The sequence below is a fragment of the Peromyscus eremicus genome, chromosome 2, assembly GCF_949786415.1.
Source record: "Peromyscus eremicus chromosome 2, PerEre_H2_v1, whole genome shotgun sequence".
NCBI classification, from domain to species: domain Eukaryota; kingdom Metazoa; phylum Chordata; class Mammalia; order Rodentia; family Cricetidae; genus Peromyscus; species Peromyscus eremicus.
Genome location: NC_081417.1, coordinates 69,562,758 through 69,580,834, shown reverse-complemented (window position 1 = coordinate 69,580,834; position 18,077 = coordinate 69,562,758). Strand labels below are relative to the sequence as shown.

Genomic DNA, 18,077 nt, shown 5'->3' with positions numbered 1-18,077 from the left:
TGTCAGTAGTAGCCATGGCTTTCCAGCTTTACTTTGATTCTTCTTTTTTTTTAAGTTCTAATTCTTAGAGCCGTGGCAAATGTGTAGGGTGGGTTCTTCTCTCTTTTTCTCTCCATCCAGCTAGAACTTTCATCCAGCTGTATTCTTGTATTGAAGAAAAAATCAAACAATTTTTCTCTTTTTATTTCAGCTTGCAGAAACTGAATCCTTACTGTAATAGGAGCTGTGGATGCAGTTAAACCCTCTTCAGTGCAAGAGTAGGAAAAGAACATCCAGATGGCCATGCTGGAACTCCTTTCTCTCTTCTGGATCTACTCAGGGATGGATTTCTGATCAGTCTAATGCAACTGGAATCCTTTCAAGGCATTAAATGTAATTAGCTGTTAATCGTAATCGTTAAAGGACTTTGCTGAATGGCTATCAAGGCACCATCTGGACAGCTCCTCATATGCACAGGGGAGAACCTGCAATCCCCATCCACACAAGAGTATATGTCTTTCAGACATTCATAACACTTGTCAAAATCATTGCATCCCATGGGAAATTCATCACAGATGGTTGAAATTAAAGACTGAAATGCTCTTTTTGTGGGTCAATATTCAGCTTTATAGTGTTTGAGCTTCTTTATAATGTTTGGGTTTTAGTGAGCATAAAAATGCTGTGATTTCATATATTCTAAACACATTTCGATCATAGAAGAAGCTGGTTGCAAACAGCAGGAAATGACATATATTATCTGAAGCCAAAATGAAAGAGAACATATTGAAATGATATTGGATGGCTGGAGGAACAGCTTGAAACCATAGCAGGTACTGAGTAAACTCTGAAGGGCTGTTCACAACACAGCCAAGGAATGGCATACACTTCCAAAAGATGTCATCACAAGACTCGAAGTCCCATAGAACTCTTGTTGGCCACAGTTATATCATGATTTTATTACCTGATTCTACTGGGTAGAAGGGAAAGGGTTATCATGTCTCTGTTTTCTTACTCTCATAGGAGATGTCACTGTCTCCAAGTAAGGGTTCCCCAAGTTAAGATGGGGGTGTTACTTTGAAGCAGAGTTGATACTTTATATCATAAAACTACAAGTATTAACTAACTGATTTCACTGTTAATTATTTGGAATATGAAAAGGGAAATTGGAACTAGAGCAGCTGCTGGAGCCCATTGAAAAGAGTAACCCTTGGAAGATCCAGGATCAGAAAATAGAACAGATAAACAAACCCCTTTTCCTCCTTCAACTTCCTGATTTTTCTCTACATACCCATGGTAATTATGCCTAAGAAACAGTAGCTGGCATAGGGGAAGTATAGTTTCCAGACACAGGACCACGAAGTTAGAGCTGTGAAATAACCACTTCAGAGTAGATGTATGGGAGGCAGTGCATGAAAAACTAAAAGACTTTAGTCTTTAGACTAGGAAATCTAGAGGGTGAAGGCGAAGTGACAAGGCAACACCTCTCTGCATCTCTTTAGATTTCATGATTTTTTAACTTCAGTCTCAAAGACCCTATCTGCCACAGACTTCCAACATGATTTGATAGTAGAACAAGAAAAACCCTTTATAGAAAACAGCTCATTATCATCTCACTTGTCACCATAATTTCTGATCCAGTTTTAAAAAAAAAATGTTTTTAGAGTACAACTATCCCTTAAATTCCCAGAGACAAGACTTTCCTGATCCTGTCCCCAGATTTAGGAACATTTTTAGGGGTAGCTTAGCCTCCAAAAAGTATACTTGACTTAATGAATCATAAAAAAAATTACCACATGCTGCAAGGAATACTGAACTCCATCAAGACATTCATGGGGTACCCATCCTGTTTTGTTTTCAGAGATCAACTTGGTTGCTGTTGTTATTGTTGTTATTAATTCCTGAAAGCCTTTTCAGTATATCACTAACCAATACAGATGAAAACCAATGGCAGGATTTCTGTTGTTGCCAGAGTTTAGGAGGTCAAATCCTGGGCTCTGAAAACCCCAAGTTGAGCTTGGTCACCCATCCCTAAATGCCAATTAAAGAGGCAATGAATAGTGAAAAATCAGAAATAGATTTATTCAATGTGGCCACAATTAGAAGAGGTTGAAGAGGGCCAGTAATCCCTACTATACTTTGGGGAAAAGAGGGAGGACTGGCATGAGGTTTGGACTTCAACGAGGGACAAAAGAAATGCATAATTAAGCAATCCCACTGGAGGTGTGGTTGTACTCATCTCTAACCCATTATTGTCTCAGCTCCAGATTGGCCTTCAAGATGGTTCAGTAAGTTCTCAGAATGGCATGAAATCTCATTCTGAGATGCAAGTCCCTCCTCTGGCTGACAAATGTAATTCCTGAGAAAATGTCAATTTGAAATACCCATTGTTTTAACTGTCTGAGAACCAGAGAGGGGCATGTGCGTCTCTTTCTAGAATATTTCCTCTTCTGCCTCATGAGGATCTCTCTCCCTGTGAGCTTAATAAGGTTGTACTCCTGCTCAATCCTGAGCAGAGTTTTGTCAATGAAGTAATGATGAATTTTTTTTCCATATGTAAGCACAACACTGAGTTAAAGTCAACACTGTGTGACTCTTCTAAAATCCCTAAGACAGTGGTACCCTGTAGCTTGGCCTTAAGCTGTGTTGTCTTTATATGCTATCCAATTTGCTCAGGGATCCCCAGAAAGCCACAGTTCTCAGCACCTGCAGCTTAGTGGTTCATAATGCAGGAAGCATTCTTTCCTTTGAATCTGCTAAAACAATTCCCCTCACTCTGACTTTTATAGCTAGTGCCTACTTGGTCAGCCAACCATGTCTGGAATGAAAGGAGAATGGCTTTGAGGGAGTAAGAGGGACTGCTTGGAGAAAAACAATGAACATAAGAAAAATCTTGGTTTTATTCTCTCTCAATTAGAGAGAAATGTCTTTCACATTTCCTCAACTATTGAGTAATAAGAAATCACTGTCCAAGTCAATAAATTAACTTTAATGAGGATGACTGAAAGCATTGTGTTAGATATTCTAAATCAAATAGATTTAAAACTCAAAAAGTTGAGGCTAGAAAGATGGCTCAGTGATTAAGAGCACCTGTTGCTCTTGGCAGAGGACTCAGGTTCAATTCTCAGTACCTACATGGGGGCTCACAGCTGTCTGTAACTCCAATTCCAGGGGAGCATATGCCTTCTTCTAACCTTCAAGGGCAAAAAGCACACAGGTGTTGCACGTACATGCACACATACATATGTACAGAGAAAACATACATAAAATAAAATGAACAAATTTAAATTGTTAAACTCAAAAAATTTTTACATACTTATAGAAATGCCACTTTTTTTAATTTAAGTTTTATTTGATTATGGAGACATGGAGGTATTTGTCCTTTCCCCTCAATGTTGCATGCATTGTATAATCACTTTAATGAGCAGAAATGGTACAGAAGTGACATTCAAGGCTGGGGATGTAGATCAACCAAAATGGCCAGTGTTGTGAAGAAGACCAAGCAGCCCCATGGAAACAGCACCACAGAGGAAAACCAATGTCCTGCTGAACTGCAGACAACAAGCAGTACCATCATCCAGTCATGTGAGTGAGTGGTCCTAAATAGGATTCTCGATGGAGCTTCATGGTTGACCTACAAAACCAGGAGTAATCTAAAATTGCTGTTTTAGGGCATTGTGCTTTAACAACAGGCACTGGGTACAAAAGGCTACATATCACTTCATACAAGATCACACCCTCAAGATACCTAGAGAATTAGTCAAGCTCCCTACAGACCTCCTTTATTCTCTCCTCCAGCACATACTTGCATTTCCCTTCTTTGACTAATACAAGCTTTGAAAAGATAGAAAACTCAAGGCACCATTTCCTATCACTTACCCTGGTGTAAGCCTCCATCTCAGGAAGTGGACCAGTACCCATCGCTCTCTATTTCCCTCTCATCTCTTTTCCATTTTTGTCTTAGCATCTTCAGCATGCCTCTGTACCTTCAATGCATTCCCACCTCGCTTCTATTTTTTAATCTCAAAAAAATCCAGAGTGCAAACTATGGCCTTATGAAGGGCAAATGAAAAAGGAGATGAAATGTCAAACTACCAAAAATATTCCTACAAAGCTTTGCTTTTTTTAATCTCTGCTCACAGCTCCAGGCCCATTTCTTCAACCACAGCAATAAAATTCAACAAGTTAAAATTACAGTCCATACCTCTTCCCTGACTTGCTTTTCTCTATAACATTTACTGCGGATCTCATGCTACATATTCACCTACCTACCTTTATCATTTTTCCTGAGAACATGGGCACTCTGTTATGTTCTATAGTGTATCATGACCCCCTAGAGCAGAGTCTAGACCATGTAAGATTTCAAAAGGGCTCATTAAGTTATTGTACCTTTGTAGCCCATCCTCAGAACAGATTTTCATTGCTACTGGGGGAGTATGGCTCCAAATTCAAAGGACCCACTTTAAAAATTAAGTTACAGAGCATAGTCTACACTGAAATATACAATTCAGTATTTTTTTTATTTATATTGGCAGCATCTGGCTTTTTTACATTTTTTTCAGCAATGTAAAAATATTCCATAAATTAATGTCAAATTTTGTCAAATTCATCATTTTCCACAACACTAACTTTGATCAAGACAGATTATTACTAATTTTCTAAGTTAAGCAATTTGATTGGCTTGAAAATATGTTTGCATGTAAATGATACAAGTTAACATGATCTGATGAACTTTTTCCATGCCTAGTTTTTAGCATTGAGTTTTTTCTCTATTTTGCTTTTATTTTAATTTTTAGTAATCATTTGTAAATAATAATAAAATCTAAGCCATTTAGACAAGATAGACTTACCAGCCAGTATATATGTGTATATGCACTGGTGTATCAGATGTGTGTGTGTGTGTGTAGTAAAATAAACAGGATAATCTGGACATGTAGATGGATGCAAGAAATAACTAGAAGCAACATCTTGAAACTATTTTGTACCCTCACCTGCCATAACCCATTGATCCTATGGAATTCTAAAGCCCAATTTGTATAGCATTTTACATTTACAAAACACATTATGATGATTGCTACAGGAACAATGAAGAATTTTATCAGTTTTCTACCACTCTGTAGTAAAGCAGTATGTGGTGGTATTGTGTTCCCCAAAATACTGTGTACCCTAATAAACTTATCTGGGGTCAGAGAACAGAACAGCCACTAGATATAGAGGCCAGAAAATGGTGGCACACACGCCTTTAATCCTATCATTTGGGAGGCAGAGATCCATCTGGATCTCTGTGAGTTTAAAGCCACCCAGGAAACAGCCAGGCATGGTGACTCACGCCTTTAATCCCAAGAAGTGAACCTTTAATCCCAGGAAGTGAGGGCAGAAAGGTATATAAGGTGTGAAAACCAAGAACTAGGCTGGTTAAGCTTTTAGGCTTTTGAGCAGCACAGTTCAGCTGAGAGGCATCCACTCTGAGGAAACAGGGTCACCTGAGGAATTGGCGAGGTAAGGTGGCTGTGGTTTGTTCTGCTTCTCTGATCTTCCAGCATTCACCCCAATACCCGGTTTCAGTTTTGTTTTTATTAATAAGACCTTTTAAGATTCGTGCTACAGCAGTAAAAGACCTCAGGAGTATAATGCAAAAATCATGCATGTTTCCTCCTGCATTGATACACAGTGTGAACAGTTCAGCTGAGTTCAGCAGGGTTCTTCATCAACTGAGATCATAGGCAGATCACTAGGCATTTTTGTTTACCTTAACTGGGCTCTTTCATGTGCCTTTGGCCTTGCTGGAAAAACTGCATTTCTGGACTGCACTCCATCTACTTCATCTCCTGGTCTAACTGTGTTTTCTTGAGGAAGAGAGACGAGTAAAGGAAACAGCAGGCACTTTTTCATGTCCCAGATTCCCTCAGATTTGCTGCTGTTTCTTCCATGACCAACACTGGAGTTTCAGTGTGAGAGGAAAGATGTTGCTAATGGAGATAACATTAATTACAGTTCCTAAAGTGATCAATCCAACACAAGTGTGGGCTGTTGTTTTCATTATATTTGAAGATGAAGAGACAAAAACTTAAGGCTAATTTCCCTAAAGAGCATCTATTGTGGGAATGAACCAGAAACTCTTCTGGTCCAAATATATTTTGGACTCTAATCGTTTCTGACTATTTGTTTATATTCAAAACACCAAATTTATCGTCTTTGAAAAGATCAAATGAATCCATCTACTATGATATCTCGGAAATCCTAAAATGAAAAACTGGAATCTAAATCAGATTACTCACCTTCTATTGTACATTCCATAAATATAAATCCAAGTGAACCTGCATCTCTATGTATAAATATAGATGTCACAGTAATTCTATTGTTTTTAATTACTAATTTGCTATCAAACTTTTGGCAACACACTGCTTGTTCCACCAGATAAACTCTCATATCCTTCAAGACAGAGGTCCTATATTCTATGCCATTGCATTCTTGAGTGCCTGGCACAACACTATAGAAATACTAGGTGTACTACTAGATTTATAAAACTAGAAAATGACACCAATTTGATAAAGTTTCCTGAAGATCAATGAAAATTAAAACAGCAATTAGAAATGACTTCAAAAAATGACCTTGAATTAAGTAAAAGTAAAGAATGTGTTTACATAAGAAAAGAAGTATGATTTTGATGCACCTCTAACCTTAATGCCAGTTGATAAATATGGATATTTCCCTTTTGTTCATTTGCTTTAAACCATAAAACTCAGGGTTTAAAATCAACCGAGGTGAACTGCCAAGAGCCTATCATGAATTAATTCTTTTATTCTGTGTAATAAGCAGCACAAATGCTGGGTTCAATGAGGTATTCACTTTTCCATTATAAAAATTGAACCAGATTTTCTTTATTTGAATCTGAGAGATAGCTGGATTAATATCACCCTCCATACATCATAGCATTTTTATTCAATAACTTTATTGTGCCTAGAAGTAAAGAATTAAAGAAATGTGAAGCTTTGTCAAATATTTGTATTCATAGTTAAGTCATTCTGCCCCTTTAACTGGATCTAGCTACCACCAGGAACTAGAAAAAGGAAATAAACTAGCAACAACAACAACAACAATAATAATAATTTACTATGAAAATCATGACTAAGCTATGTTATTTTGGGTGTGCATTTTAATCCCATAATGAGACTCTTTGTAGGGAAAGGAAATGGGAAAACTCCACAATACTAAATGATATGGTTGGCCATTTCCACATTCCAATTGAAGCAAATTCTTTCTTTAATATTTAGTCTTCAATTGGAGAACACTCAAAGCTGTATGCTATCTCTAAATCCTTGAAAAAGAGACCTTGTCTTTGGACATAAGCCTCTCAAGGGATCCAATTCATAGCCAAGGCTAATCTCACCATTAAAACAACAATTAAGTGACTATAAATGTGAAGAATGCTTCTCATCACTTATAAATAAATGTATTCCTGACACACATTGCAATAACATCTACAGAGAATGTTCTTTCCTTCTGGCTCAGAATGACATTGGCTGAATTGTTACAGATATGGACACATTGATTGATAGTGACATATCAACCAAACTGCTACCCAAACATTGATATAGTGGTGGCCTTCAGCAATTTTTCAACAATAGGACAAGGCATACACTGGAGTCAGCCTCAGTTAATGGCAATCACTGAAAACAAAAACATAATAATCAATAAAAAAGTATTTCTTCCAATGTGCAATTTGAAAATAAAAGTTTGGCCCTCTCTAACACAACACTCACATGAAATGCCCTGAGAAAGTTGCCTCAAACAATGTGGAATAAGATGAGACAAATCATACATACAGCAGAAATGATGTCTTGGAGACTTTTTGTAAATTGTAAAAAGAAAAAAAAGGATATGTGTATATGGAAATAACAAAAGTATAAATGAAATAAGATTTTCTTCAAGGTATTTAAGTATATAATGAAAAACTATTTCTTTTTTTTTTGAAGGGGGAGCAGATGTTTATTTTTCTTACATGTAGTATGGTTCACAAACACAATACTAGGGCTTCATCACTGTGTGAGAAGGGGCATCCCTGACCTCCTAGCATAAGAGGATCTTGGCCTTAGTGTACACTGAGAAGGGACAGGAAGGTGATTTCACTCTCCTGCCCTTGCTAGGACCTGAAGGGACAGAGTCAGTTCCACTCTTTGCACCTCTCAGCCAGGAAGCCACCTTGGTGACATTTTATTCTAACCATTGTAGTAAGTGGTAAAGGGATTGGCCTAGTTGTGGTGGTATTATGTTCCCCAAAATATTGTGTACCTTAATAAACTTATCTGGGGTCAGAGAACAGAAAAGCCACAAGATACTTAGGCTAGAAAATGTTAGCACATGCCTTTAATCCTTGCATTCCAGAGACAGAAATCCCTCTGGATCTCTGTGAGTTCAAGGCCGCATTAGAAACAGCCAGGCATGGTGACTCACGCCTTTAATCCCAGGGAGTGGTGGTAGGAAGCAGAAAGGTTTATAAGGTGTGAGGACCAGAAACTAGAAGCATTTGCCTGGTTAAGCATTTTGGCTGGTTAAGCATTCAGGCTTCTAGCAGCAGTTGAGCTGAGAGCCATTGGGATGAGGACACAGAAGCTTCCAGTCTGAGGAAACAAGACCAGCTGAGGAACTGGCAAGGTGAGATAGCTGTGGCTTGTTCTGTCTCTCTGATCTGCCAGTATTGACCCCAATAACTGGCCCTGGGTTTGATTTTATTAATAAGACTTTCTAAGATTCATGCTACACCTAGTCCCAACCATTATAGGGGGTATAAAAGGTTCAGAAGGCCACAAGATGGGACAGACCACAACATCAGCAGCATGTGACTGATGGGAGTAGTTACTAAGCTTCTTGGCAACCTAGTCCTGGCTTAGCAGAAGGGTAAGGGAGATGGATAGTGCTTATTGTTTCGCATTGATGATGTCCACAAATTCAAGCTTGAGAGAAGTACCACCCACAAGGAAGCCATCCACACCAGGCTGGCTTGCCCGCTCTTTGCAGGTGGCTCCAGTCATGGAACCTTTGTAAATGATTTGGGTGCTTTGAGCCACCACATCAGAGATGTTGGATTTCAGTCATCCCCAGAGCTTCTCATACTTCTTGGTCCTGTTGAAGTGTTGCAGTCTTGCCAATACCAATGGACTGTGCAGGTTTATAGGCCAGGACAACTTTGTTCTACTCCTTCACAATATCTGCAATGACCTTGATTTGCTAGAAAACAACATTCTCAGTGGTACCTGTTTCCCTTTCATCTAACTTCTCCCCAATGCAGGTGAGCACTCCAAGCCTCCCTGCTAGGGCATGCATCACTTTCTGCCCAATCAATTCCTCTGACTCCCTGAAGATATGCCTTCTCTCTGAGGGCCCTAACACTACTCACCTGGCTCCTTAGTCTTTGGTCATGCCAGGGCTGATCTCCCCACTGAAGATCCCATTGATCACTTGGTAGCAGTTCTGAACAGCCACAACAATCTTGGATCTAGCTTCTGCTTGGAGAAGTCAATGTAGGCAGTGGGAGTGCACAAACCACCTCGGTGTCTGCTGGCACCTTGGCCATGTTCAGAGTGAAGATGAGTTCTCTCAGGCACTTCTTCCTTCCATTCATCTTCCAGTTTGCCCCCCATGAAGAACTTCCTGGAAGGCTCCTTTGCACAGAGACTGACTCACTGAAGGTCAGTATGTAAGCTGCAAAACTCTATTTTCTTTTTTTTCCCCCTTTTTTTCACTGTCTTCAGTGTTTTTGATCTTAGCCATTCTGACAGACGCAAGGTGGTATCTCAGAGTTGTTTTGATTTGCATTTCCCTGATAATTAGGGATGTTGAGCAATTCCTTAAATGTCTGGAAAACAGGACCCCAAGAAAGACACAAGGATTACCCAATGACAGAGAAACGGATGAGATCTACATGAACAGCCTGGATATGAGTGGGGGTAATGAAGGGCGAGGGTCGAGGGAAAGAGAGCTTGGGGGAGCGGGAGATCCCAGCTGAATCAAGAACAGAGAGGGAGAACAAGAAATAGGAGACCATGGTAAATGAAGACCACATGAGAATAGGAAGAAGCAAAGTGCTAGAGAGGCCCACAGAAATCCACAAAGATACCCCCACAACAGACTGCTGGCAATAGTCGAGAGACAGCCCAAACTGACCTACTCTGGTGATAGGATGGCCAAACACCCTAATTGTCGTGCTAGAAACCCCATCCAATGACTGAGAGAACTGGATGCAGAGATCCACAGCTAGGCCCCGGGTGAAGCCCCGGGAGTCCAATTGGCGAGAAAGAGGAGGGTTTATATGAGCGAGAATTGTTGAGACCAAGGTTGGATAAAGCACAGGGACAAATAGCCAAACGAATGGAAACACATAAACTATGAACCAATAGCTGAGGGGCCCCCAACTGGATCAGGCCCTCTGAATGGTGAGACAGTTGATTGGCTTGATCTGTTTGGGAGGCATCCAGGCACTGGGACCAGGTCCTGTGCTCATTGCATGAGTTGGCTGTTTGAAACCTGGGGCTTATGCAGGGATGCTTGGCTCAGCCTGGGAGGAGGGGACTGGACCTGCCTGGACTGAGTCTACCAGGTTGATCTCAATCCTCTGGGGAGTCTTTGCCCTGGAGGAGTTGGGAATGGGGGGTGAGCTGGGGGGAAGGGGAAGGTGGCCGGAGGAGGGAGAACAAGGGAATCTGTGGCTGATATGTAGAATTAAATTATATTGTAAAATAAAATAAAATAAAATTTAAAAAAAAAAGAAAAGAGAAGAGAAGATTACAACCAGTGTAGCTTAATAAAATGTTTTAAGAATGGAAGTCAGAGGAACTGGGCGTTTCATTCCTAAGTGTTGCCAACAAGCTTCAGCAAAGTTATGACAAAAATCTCTGGCCATGGCTATCTCCCCAGGACAGTGAGCAGATGGATAACTTTGCTGTCAATTTGCTGAAACTGGGATTCATTAACCTTTTCTCCATGAGTTTTCGAAAACTATAAAGCCATCCTTGTCACTAACTTCTCACCATTCATCAATCATTAATTTATTCTCCTTGCTAATTCTCATATAGTATTTAATACCAGAGAATAACATCTACTATTTGACTCACAGTGGGCTTTTAAGTCTCTGGACTTCATTTTAACTGCCTAAAGGAGAGCAATAGACAAAGACCATTTTGTGCTTCAAATACTATCATATAATTATTGTGACTCTTTTATAAAGTCATAGTTCTCGTGTAGATTGTTCACCCTTATTAATAAGGAAATACTAAAATATCCTTAGCTAGTATTTTATTGCTGAAGCATATGTAACAAAAGTTGTAACTTTATAAATTGTTAATGAATGATACAGATTGGTTTGAGCCTAGTGGAACAAAATTTCACAGTTAGAAGAAGAGGAAGAGGGAGGGAAAATGTCTAATGCTTCATTTCAGTGCTACAATTTGGTGCTACAGAAATAAGCAACTTAAAGTTGAATCTCAATTATTGTGTCATATTTTTTAATGTGTTGAGAAGACAGAAATGGCATCAGTGCAGAAAGTGCAAACTTGTGACTGTGCTTCATAGATGTTAAAAAAGATGAGTTAAAAATATGTTTCCCACAGCTTTAGGTGTGCAAGCTTGTAGTTTTTTGGTTTTGTTTTCCCATCCTCTTCAAAATAGACATCACTGCCCTTAAAGGCTAGCTCCAGAAGTAGGAAAACAGGGAGGAACAAGAACAAAATCATTTTATGGAAAAGAATATGCATGATCGCCTCCATCTGAGGAAATGAAATACCAGTTGTTCTGGACAAGGAAGTAAAAGGTAGGCTAAGCTAAGCAACAGCATGTAGAAAGTGTATTAAGTATATGAGGTGGCTTGAACGAGAATGGCCCCATTATGCTCATATATTTGAATGCTTTCTTCCAAGTTATAGATTGTTTGGAAAGGATTGGGAGGTGTGGGCTTGTTAGAGAGGGTGTGGCCTTGTTGGAGGAGGTGTGTCACAGGGGATGGGCTTTCAGATTTCAAAATCCCAAGCCAGGTCCCGGCTTGCTCTATCTGCCTGCAACTTATGAATCAGATGTAAGCTCTCACCTACTGCTCCAGCGCCATGCCTGCCTGCCTGTCCCCACATTCCCCACCATGATGATCCTAGACTAATACTCTGAAACTGTAACAGTCACCAATTAAATGCTTTCTTCCATAAGCTGCCTTGGTCATGGCGTCTCTCCACAGCAACAGAACAGTAACTAAGTTTATTTTCAAGTTGTTAAGTTTTCATATTTCAGTGTTTTTATTGGAACAAAATTATATTGTAAGTCAAGTGAGAATTTATAAACATAATCATGTGTGTGTATACATGTGTGTACATGTCTACTTGAGAACATTTCAAGGGAGTACCACAATTTAAAGTAATTTTCTATTAGTACCATACACAAATGTTGGAAAAGCAGTATCACACAGGAATATTTTCTACTACTAAGAAACCAAACACAGTAGCCAAGCATGGTGATGTATACCTGTAGTCTAAGAACAAAAGATGGAGGTAGGTGAATGACAAATTTGATCATAATTTTGGAAACCAAGTATGATGAAATGTGATAAGACAGTATTCTCTGAAAGAAGCCATGCAGTCAACCTCACGCTCTGATTCTCTTGAGGATGAAATCAGCAGACTAATACAACATGAACCAGACAACTCTAGTTGAGTCTATATTTAGAATAGAAAAATTAACTTCCACTCTTGTTCTCCAACCAAGGAGAGTTACTTACTATTTGATAAACTGGTAAACTTCCATTCTTACCTTTGAAGACATTAAAATAGAACTCCTTACTACTTAATAAGTCTTATTCTATGGTAAACACCAGAACCACTTTCATTCGTGGAGGTATAGTCTCCTTTAATTACATGTCTTTAATATTCTTTCTAAATGTCTCCAGTTTTTTTAAAGCCATATAGTTTGTGCTCTGCATAAATAAAGTGGACCAAGGACCGAAAAATTAATCATGTTTTCTATGAATAGGAGGTGGCATGGAAAGTACCCCTGCCATGACACATGTGTGGACGTCAGATGTCAAGTTGAAAATGTGGGTCCGTGGGAATCCAACTCAGTTGTCAGCTTGGCAACAAGAGCCTTTATCATTTGAGCCATCTCACCAGGCCAACAGATCCCATTCTTTTGACTAATAATCAGGGTCCTAAAATTCAACACTTGCCTTTAAAAGCTGCCGATTAGGAGGAAAGGGCCCATCGCCAATGGACCTCCAAGTCTGATAGTTATGTACTAGCCTAATACTACTATTGGTTCTACACTAACTGATATAGATAAGATAGGATAAAAGGGTAGATTATTGAATCTACTTTTAAAGAGCAACTTGTTTAAAATGTTTTACATTGCTATAGATTTTAGTCTATTGATACAAGTTTAAACTTAATTTTGTTATACTGTATATATATATATTTCTATTATCATTTAAGGTGTTATGTTTATGTAACTCATTTAGATTAACATAGATAATTAAAAATACAGATTGATAATTAGTCTTCTATGATAGTCAAACTTGTAACATGTTAGTTAAGTTTTCTAGATATACAAAGATATATTTCAGATAGACAGGTAATCTTCAAACACTTCAAAGACCTACAAAATACAGAATTTAAAATCTTTTTAAAAATTTAGACTTTCTGGATAGTGAGACATGTCTGCTCCTGGCAGCACCAATTTACTTCAGAGAGGAGGATGGGCATCGAAGACACTAGCCATTTGGGCAAGAAACTATTCTTGCCTGGACTGCTTGATCGACTGGACATACAGGACCCATAAAAAGGTGACCACTAAACTTTGCTTGACAAAATGGTCTTTCAGGTTCCTGCTTCTCAGAGGAAACTGCCAAACATTCTACAGGACACAAAAAAAGTAACTAAGAAACTCTAGCCCTGTGGCTAAAGACGATGTCCCAGCTTTACAGAGAAACTTTAGATGACTGTCCAGGCTGCCAGCTGTTCCTGTCTACTGTTGCAAGACTCCCAAAAGTTACTTGTGTCCTTCTTCCATTTCTCAGATAATAGTATATCCTTCTGGGTCCTTTGATGTAGTTAAAGACTAGATAGTTATAATTTTCCTTAGTTATGATTTTAAAAAATTAGATATAAAACCTTAAGCTCAAAAATATAAGATAGATAGACTATTTTCTTTAATTTTGCCAAATACAAATAGACTAGATATTAAAACTGTAATTCTTGCTTGGTCACTGTTTTGTTGTATGTAATTGTACTATGTAAAAGTTAAAACCTTCCTTTAAAAAAAAAAGAAAGAAAGAAATAGTGCTGTGGATGATTGATTGATAAATAAAGCTGATTGGCCAATAGCCAGGCAGGAATTATAGGCGGGACAAGGAAAGAGGAGAATTCTGAAAAGTGGAAGCCTGAGGCAGAGAGATGCTGCCAGCTGCCATGATAAGAAACAGATGTTAAGATACTGGTAACCCACGAGCTACATGACAACTTACAGATTAATAGAAATGGGTTAACTAAAGATATAAAAACAGTTAACAAAAAGCCTGCCACAGCCATACAGTTTATAAATAATATAAATCTCTGTGTGTTTTCTTAGTTGGGTCTGAGTGGTTGTGAAACTGGTGGATGAGAGAGATCTGTCCCTATTTTGGGCCAGGTGGGACCAAAAAAAAAAAAAAGCTCTAGCTACAACTAACCTCCTGCAATGATGAGCTGCTTTCTCTATCTCCAAAGTTCTCTTCTATTCTGAGGCACACTCTAAGTTATCACTAACTCTCTTACTTTGTCTCTGCTGATCCATTTCCTTAGGATCTGACTTTATCCAGAAATCTCTAATTTCATTGTTGACCATTACTTTCATATATGCAAATCTCATTATTTCAGCATGTTCCTTTCCAGCTGCTTCCAAAGTGACATGACTTATTAATAGTAGCTCTTATGAAAATGGGATTCTGCCCTGCTTGCAGTGAAAGACAGCACATGGAGTAGGTGCAAGACTGTAGCCTAAAGGCAGGAGCCAGTGCTAATGATGACAAGAAGGGACATCTGCAGTGTTCACATACGTATACATTCCCAGAGTGCAACATTCCTTCATGACCATTGGGAAACTGAGAGTGGAATACCTCCAGAGACTTCTCAAAATAGTTGCAGGGATCCGTGTAAAAATAAGAAGGGAAAACTTATAAGTAAATGAAAGTTTTGGAGTAATATGGTTTCCTTGGGGCCTGACATGACAATTAGCCATCATGAAGCAGAGGTTACTTTGACTCATAACATTAGTTATGAAAATGAAATGAGTGAGTTATATCTATCAGTAGTGATGGTGATGAGGTGATTTATACTCCATATTAGAAGGACCTCACCTGGCATTTCACCATACTTTCCTGAACAGCATTTACTGTTGATGGGTACAAGAGTATATAAGGGGTAGTAGATTAATTGAAGTTGGAATTTTATGTTACATCTTCTTAACTATCAACCATTACTGGAGGTTCCTTTTCAATGATGATACTGTTTTGGGAATCATCCATACTTCTGTAAATTATCCTTCATCCATTCTCTTGTAAATCCAATAAACTTACTGGCTCACCAAGTAGGGCTTGGGTAGAATCATAATATTGGTCTGTTGCCAGTATCTATCCCAAGAAAACACAAAACTCTTTGTATGATGTCATCTGGGAGTCAAGTTTGATCCTTAGATTGATTTGACCCAGAACATGTCATTTGTGGTTTTATATAAAGATAATGTGATGAATACAGTGGAATCTCCTAAAAGACTGAGTTCAAAAACATTTACCTACACAACTTATGAGATACTGATCAGTGAGAAAACAAGATGAAGTGTATACAACACTAGAATCCAAACCACTGGATTTCTATTTAAAATAATTTTAAAAGTTTAAAATATATAATATAGAGTTATAACAAGTAGCATCCTACAAGTAGAGAAGGATTATTATTCATGTACAGTCAGTGAACAGAGATTAGAAGCCTATAGATTCAACAGTGAGCCAATATCTGTCCTCTAATGAGTAAGACCATTTTCTGTGGTCTTAATTTAGTCTTACCTTAATTTAGGAGAGTCACTCCCTAAAATTAAAATATATACATACACCTATATTCATTAGATGAGTTTTCTGATTAAATGTTATAAACTTTGTAAATTGCCTACAGGGAAAGAATATGCTGATCTGCTGATAGCAGTAATTCAGTCCTAGCTACAGTTATATTTCTCATTACAAGAGAGTAAATTGATATTCTAGTTTATATATATATATTCATTGAAACGAAGTGATTTCCCAGGGCCTAATTATCTGAGATCTGATAAGACCAAATTCCTAGCCCTACAAGGATGAGGACCAGACTCTGAAATACACTGACTAAATTACTGGTTGTGTCCCTAAATGGCCCTAGTAATCTGCAGCCAGGATCCCTGAAGATAATTCCAGTATCACAAAGCTAAAAGGAAAAAAATTAACCCTTGCTTTCTAAATGTCATCTGTTTGCTTTCTTAATATTTTTATTCTATATACTTACTGAAAATATTTACCATTTTAATAATGAAGAGTCACATATAATTAATAAGTAATGAAATGTCCATAAAAGACTAATGTGCACACATGCAAAATTTAAGATAAATACCAAATATTTCCAAGATTGAGGTTGATATTTAATGAAATAAGAAGGAACATGAAGGCAACACTTTTGCACCATATGCAAAATGTTTTCTACTACTTAACCTGGACATCATTTTTACTTAATCAAAAATTGTCACAGCATGTAAGATCTTGCTTCACCACTATAGATGAAACAGAATGCACCCTAAATCAAAGGTAGCCACAGCATATTTTCAAAGTTCACATCAAAGGAAAATTAACCACCTCAAATTTCTAACTTAAAAAATAAAAGAGTAATATAAAGAATTGATGTGAACTATACTCAGAACCTTGTAACTGGGAAAAATCATAGTGAAAGACTGGACATTCTCTGCAATTAGTACAATATTAAGATTTAATTCACACAACTCTATCTAAAAGTGTGTCTATGTCCAGGTAGACCAGAGCATTTTATGTTAAGCAAGTGGATAAGTAGATGTCCAGTTTTACAGGTCCATTTTCATATAAACCATTGAGCAAAACATGAGCAATAGTATGTTCAAACCACAAGAAATGTTCCTATTAACTGTAAGAGCAATTAAAGAAGTTTGTCAAATAGCCTTCATATAAATAGACACAGCATATCATAGAGAGGGGGGAAAATCAGAGGCAATCATTTGCCTTTGTCCTGTTTCATTAAGGATATTCCTATATTCTGAGATGTGAAATGAAAAAAAAATGTGTCAAATAACCCAAGGTTCCTTCATTCTCTGTCTGTCCAGTACTTTTTAAGCCCCCCCAGCTGAAGTTTTTAGAGGGTTAGTTAAATAATAAATATCTATATGATTCTCAAAGCAAAACCCCCTATTGAAAAGTCATTGTGTAACTGTGATCAGTAACATTCTTAATTTGTAGTTCTTCACCAAGTAACAGTCTCTGCTCAAATTCATCTTTCAATAGCTGTTAGATTCTTTAGAATACAATCAACAGTTAAACAAGAAACAAATTGTTTTCAAACTATCTTCATGAGCACCCTAATTATCTCATGTAACTTGTGTGAAGCCTAATTCTATACAAAATGCATATGGCCATTTCCTATTTTCATATATGAACAATTTACATTGGTTTACTAAATTTGGAAGATAAAGAAAAACAGTGTTTACAGTCTCTCAAATGTGTCCTGCAAAACTCAAAGATAATCACAAATAATATCATTCAGACTGCAGTCTTTAAAAGTAGTAGATACTTTTCCTTCCAAATTGAGCATGCAGTAAAAATTCTACCATGACCTCTATTCCTCAATAACAATGTATCTTAACATTCAAATACATCATTGGACATTATTATTAAGCTTTATTTTATAACCAATTTTATTAACTGGATGTTTGTATTTTAATACAATATAAATAATGCCTCTGTGAAAATTATTGAGCATTAGTTCTGCAGCAGAGCCCTTAAAATGACTAAAGAATATATTCCTAGGGGAGAAATTACACAAAGTTAC

The 18,077-nt window shown here is 37.8% G+C and overlaps 1 pseudogene; it reads right to left on the bottom strand.

Moving 5' to 3' along the window:
- Positions 1-8,894: 8,894 nt before the first annotated feature.
- Positions 8,895-14,829, bottom strand: LOC131904762 (triosephosphate isomerase-like; annotated as a pseudogene).
- Positions 14,830-18,077: the final 3,248 nt, after the last annotated feature.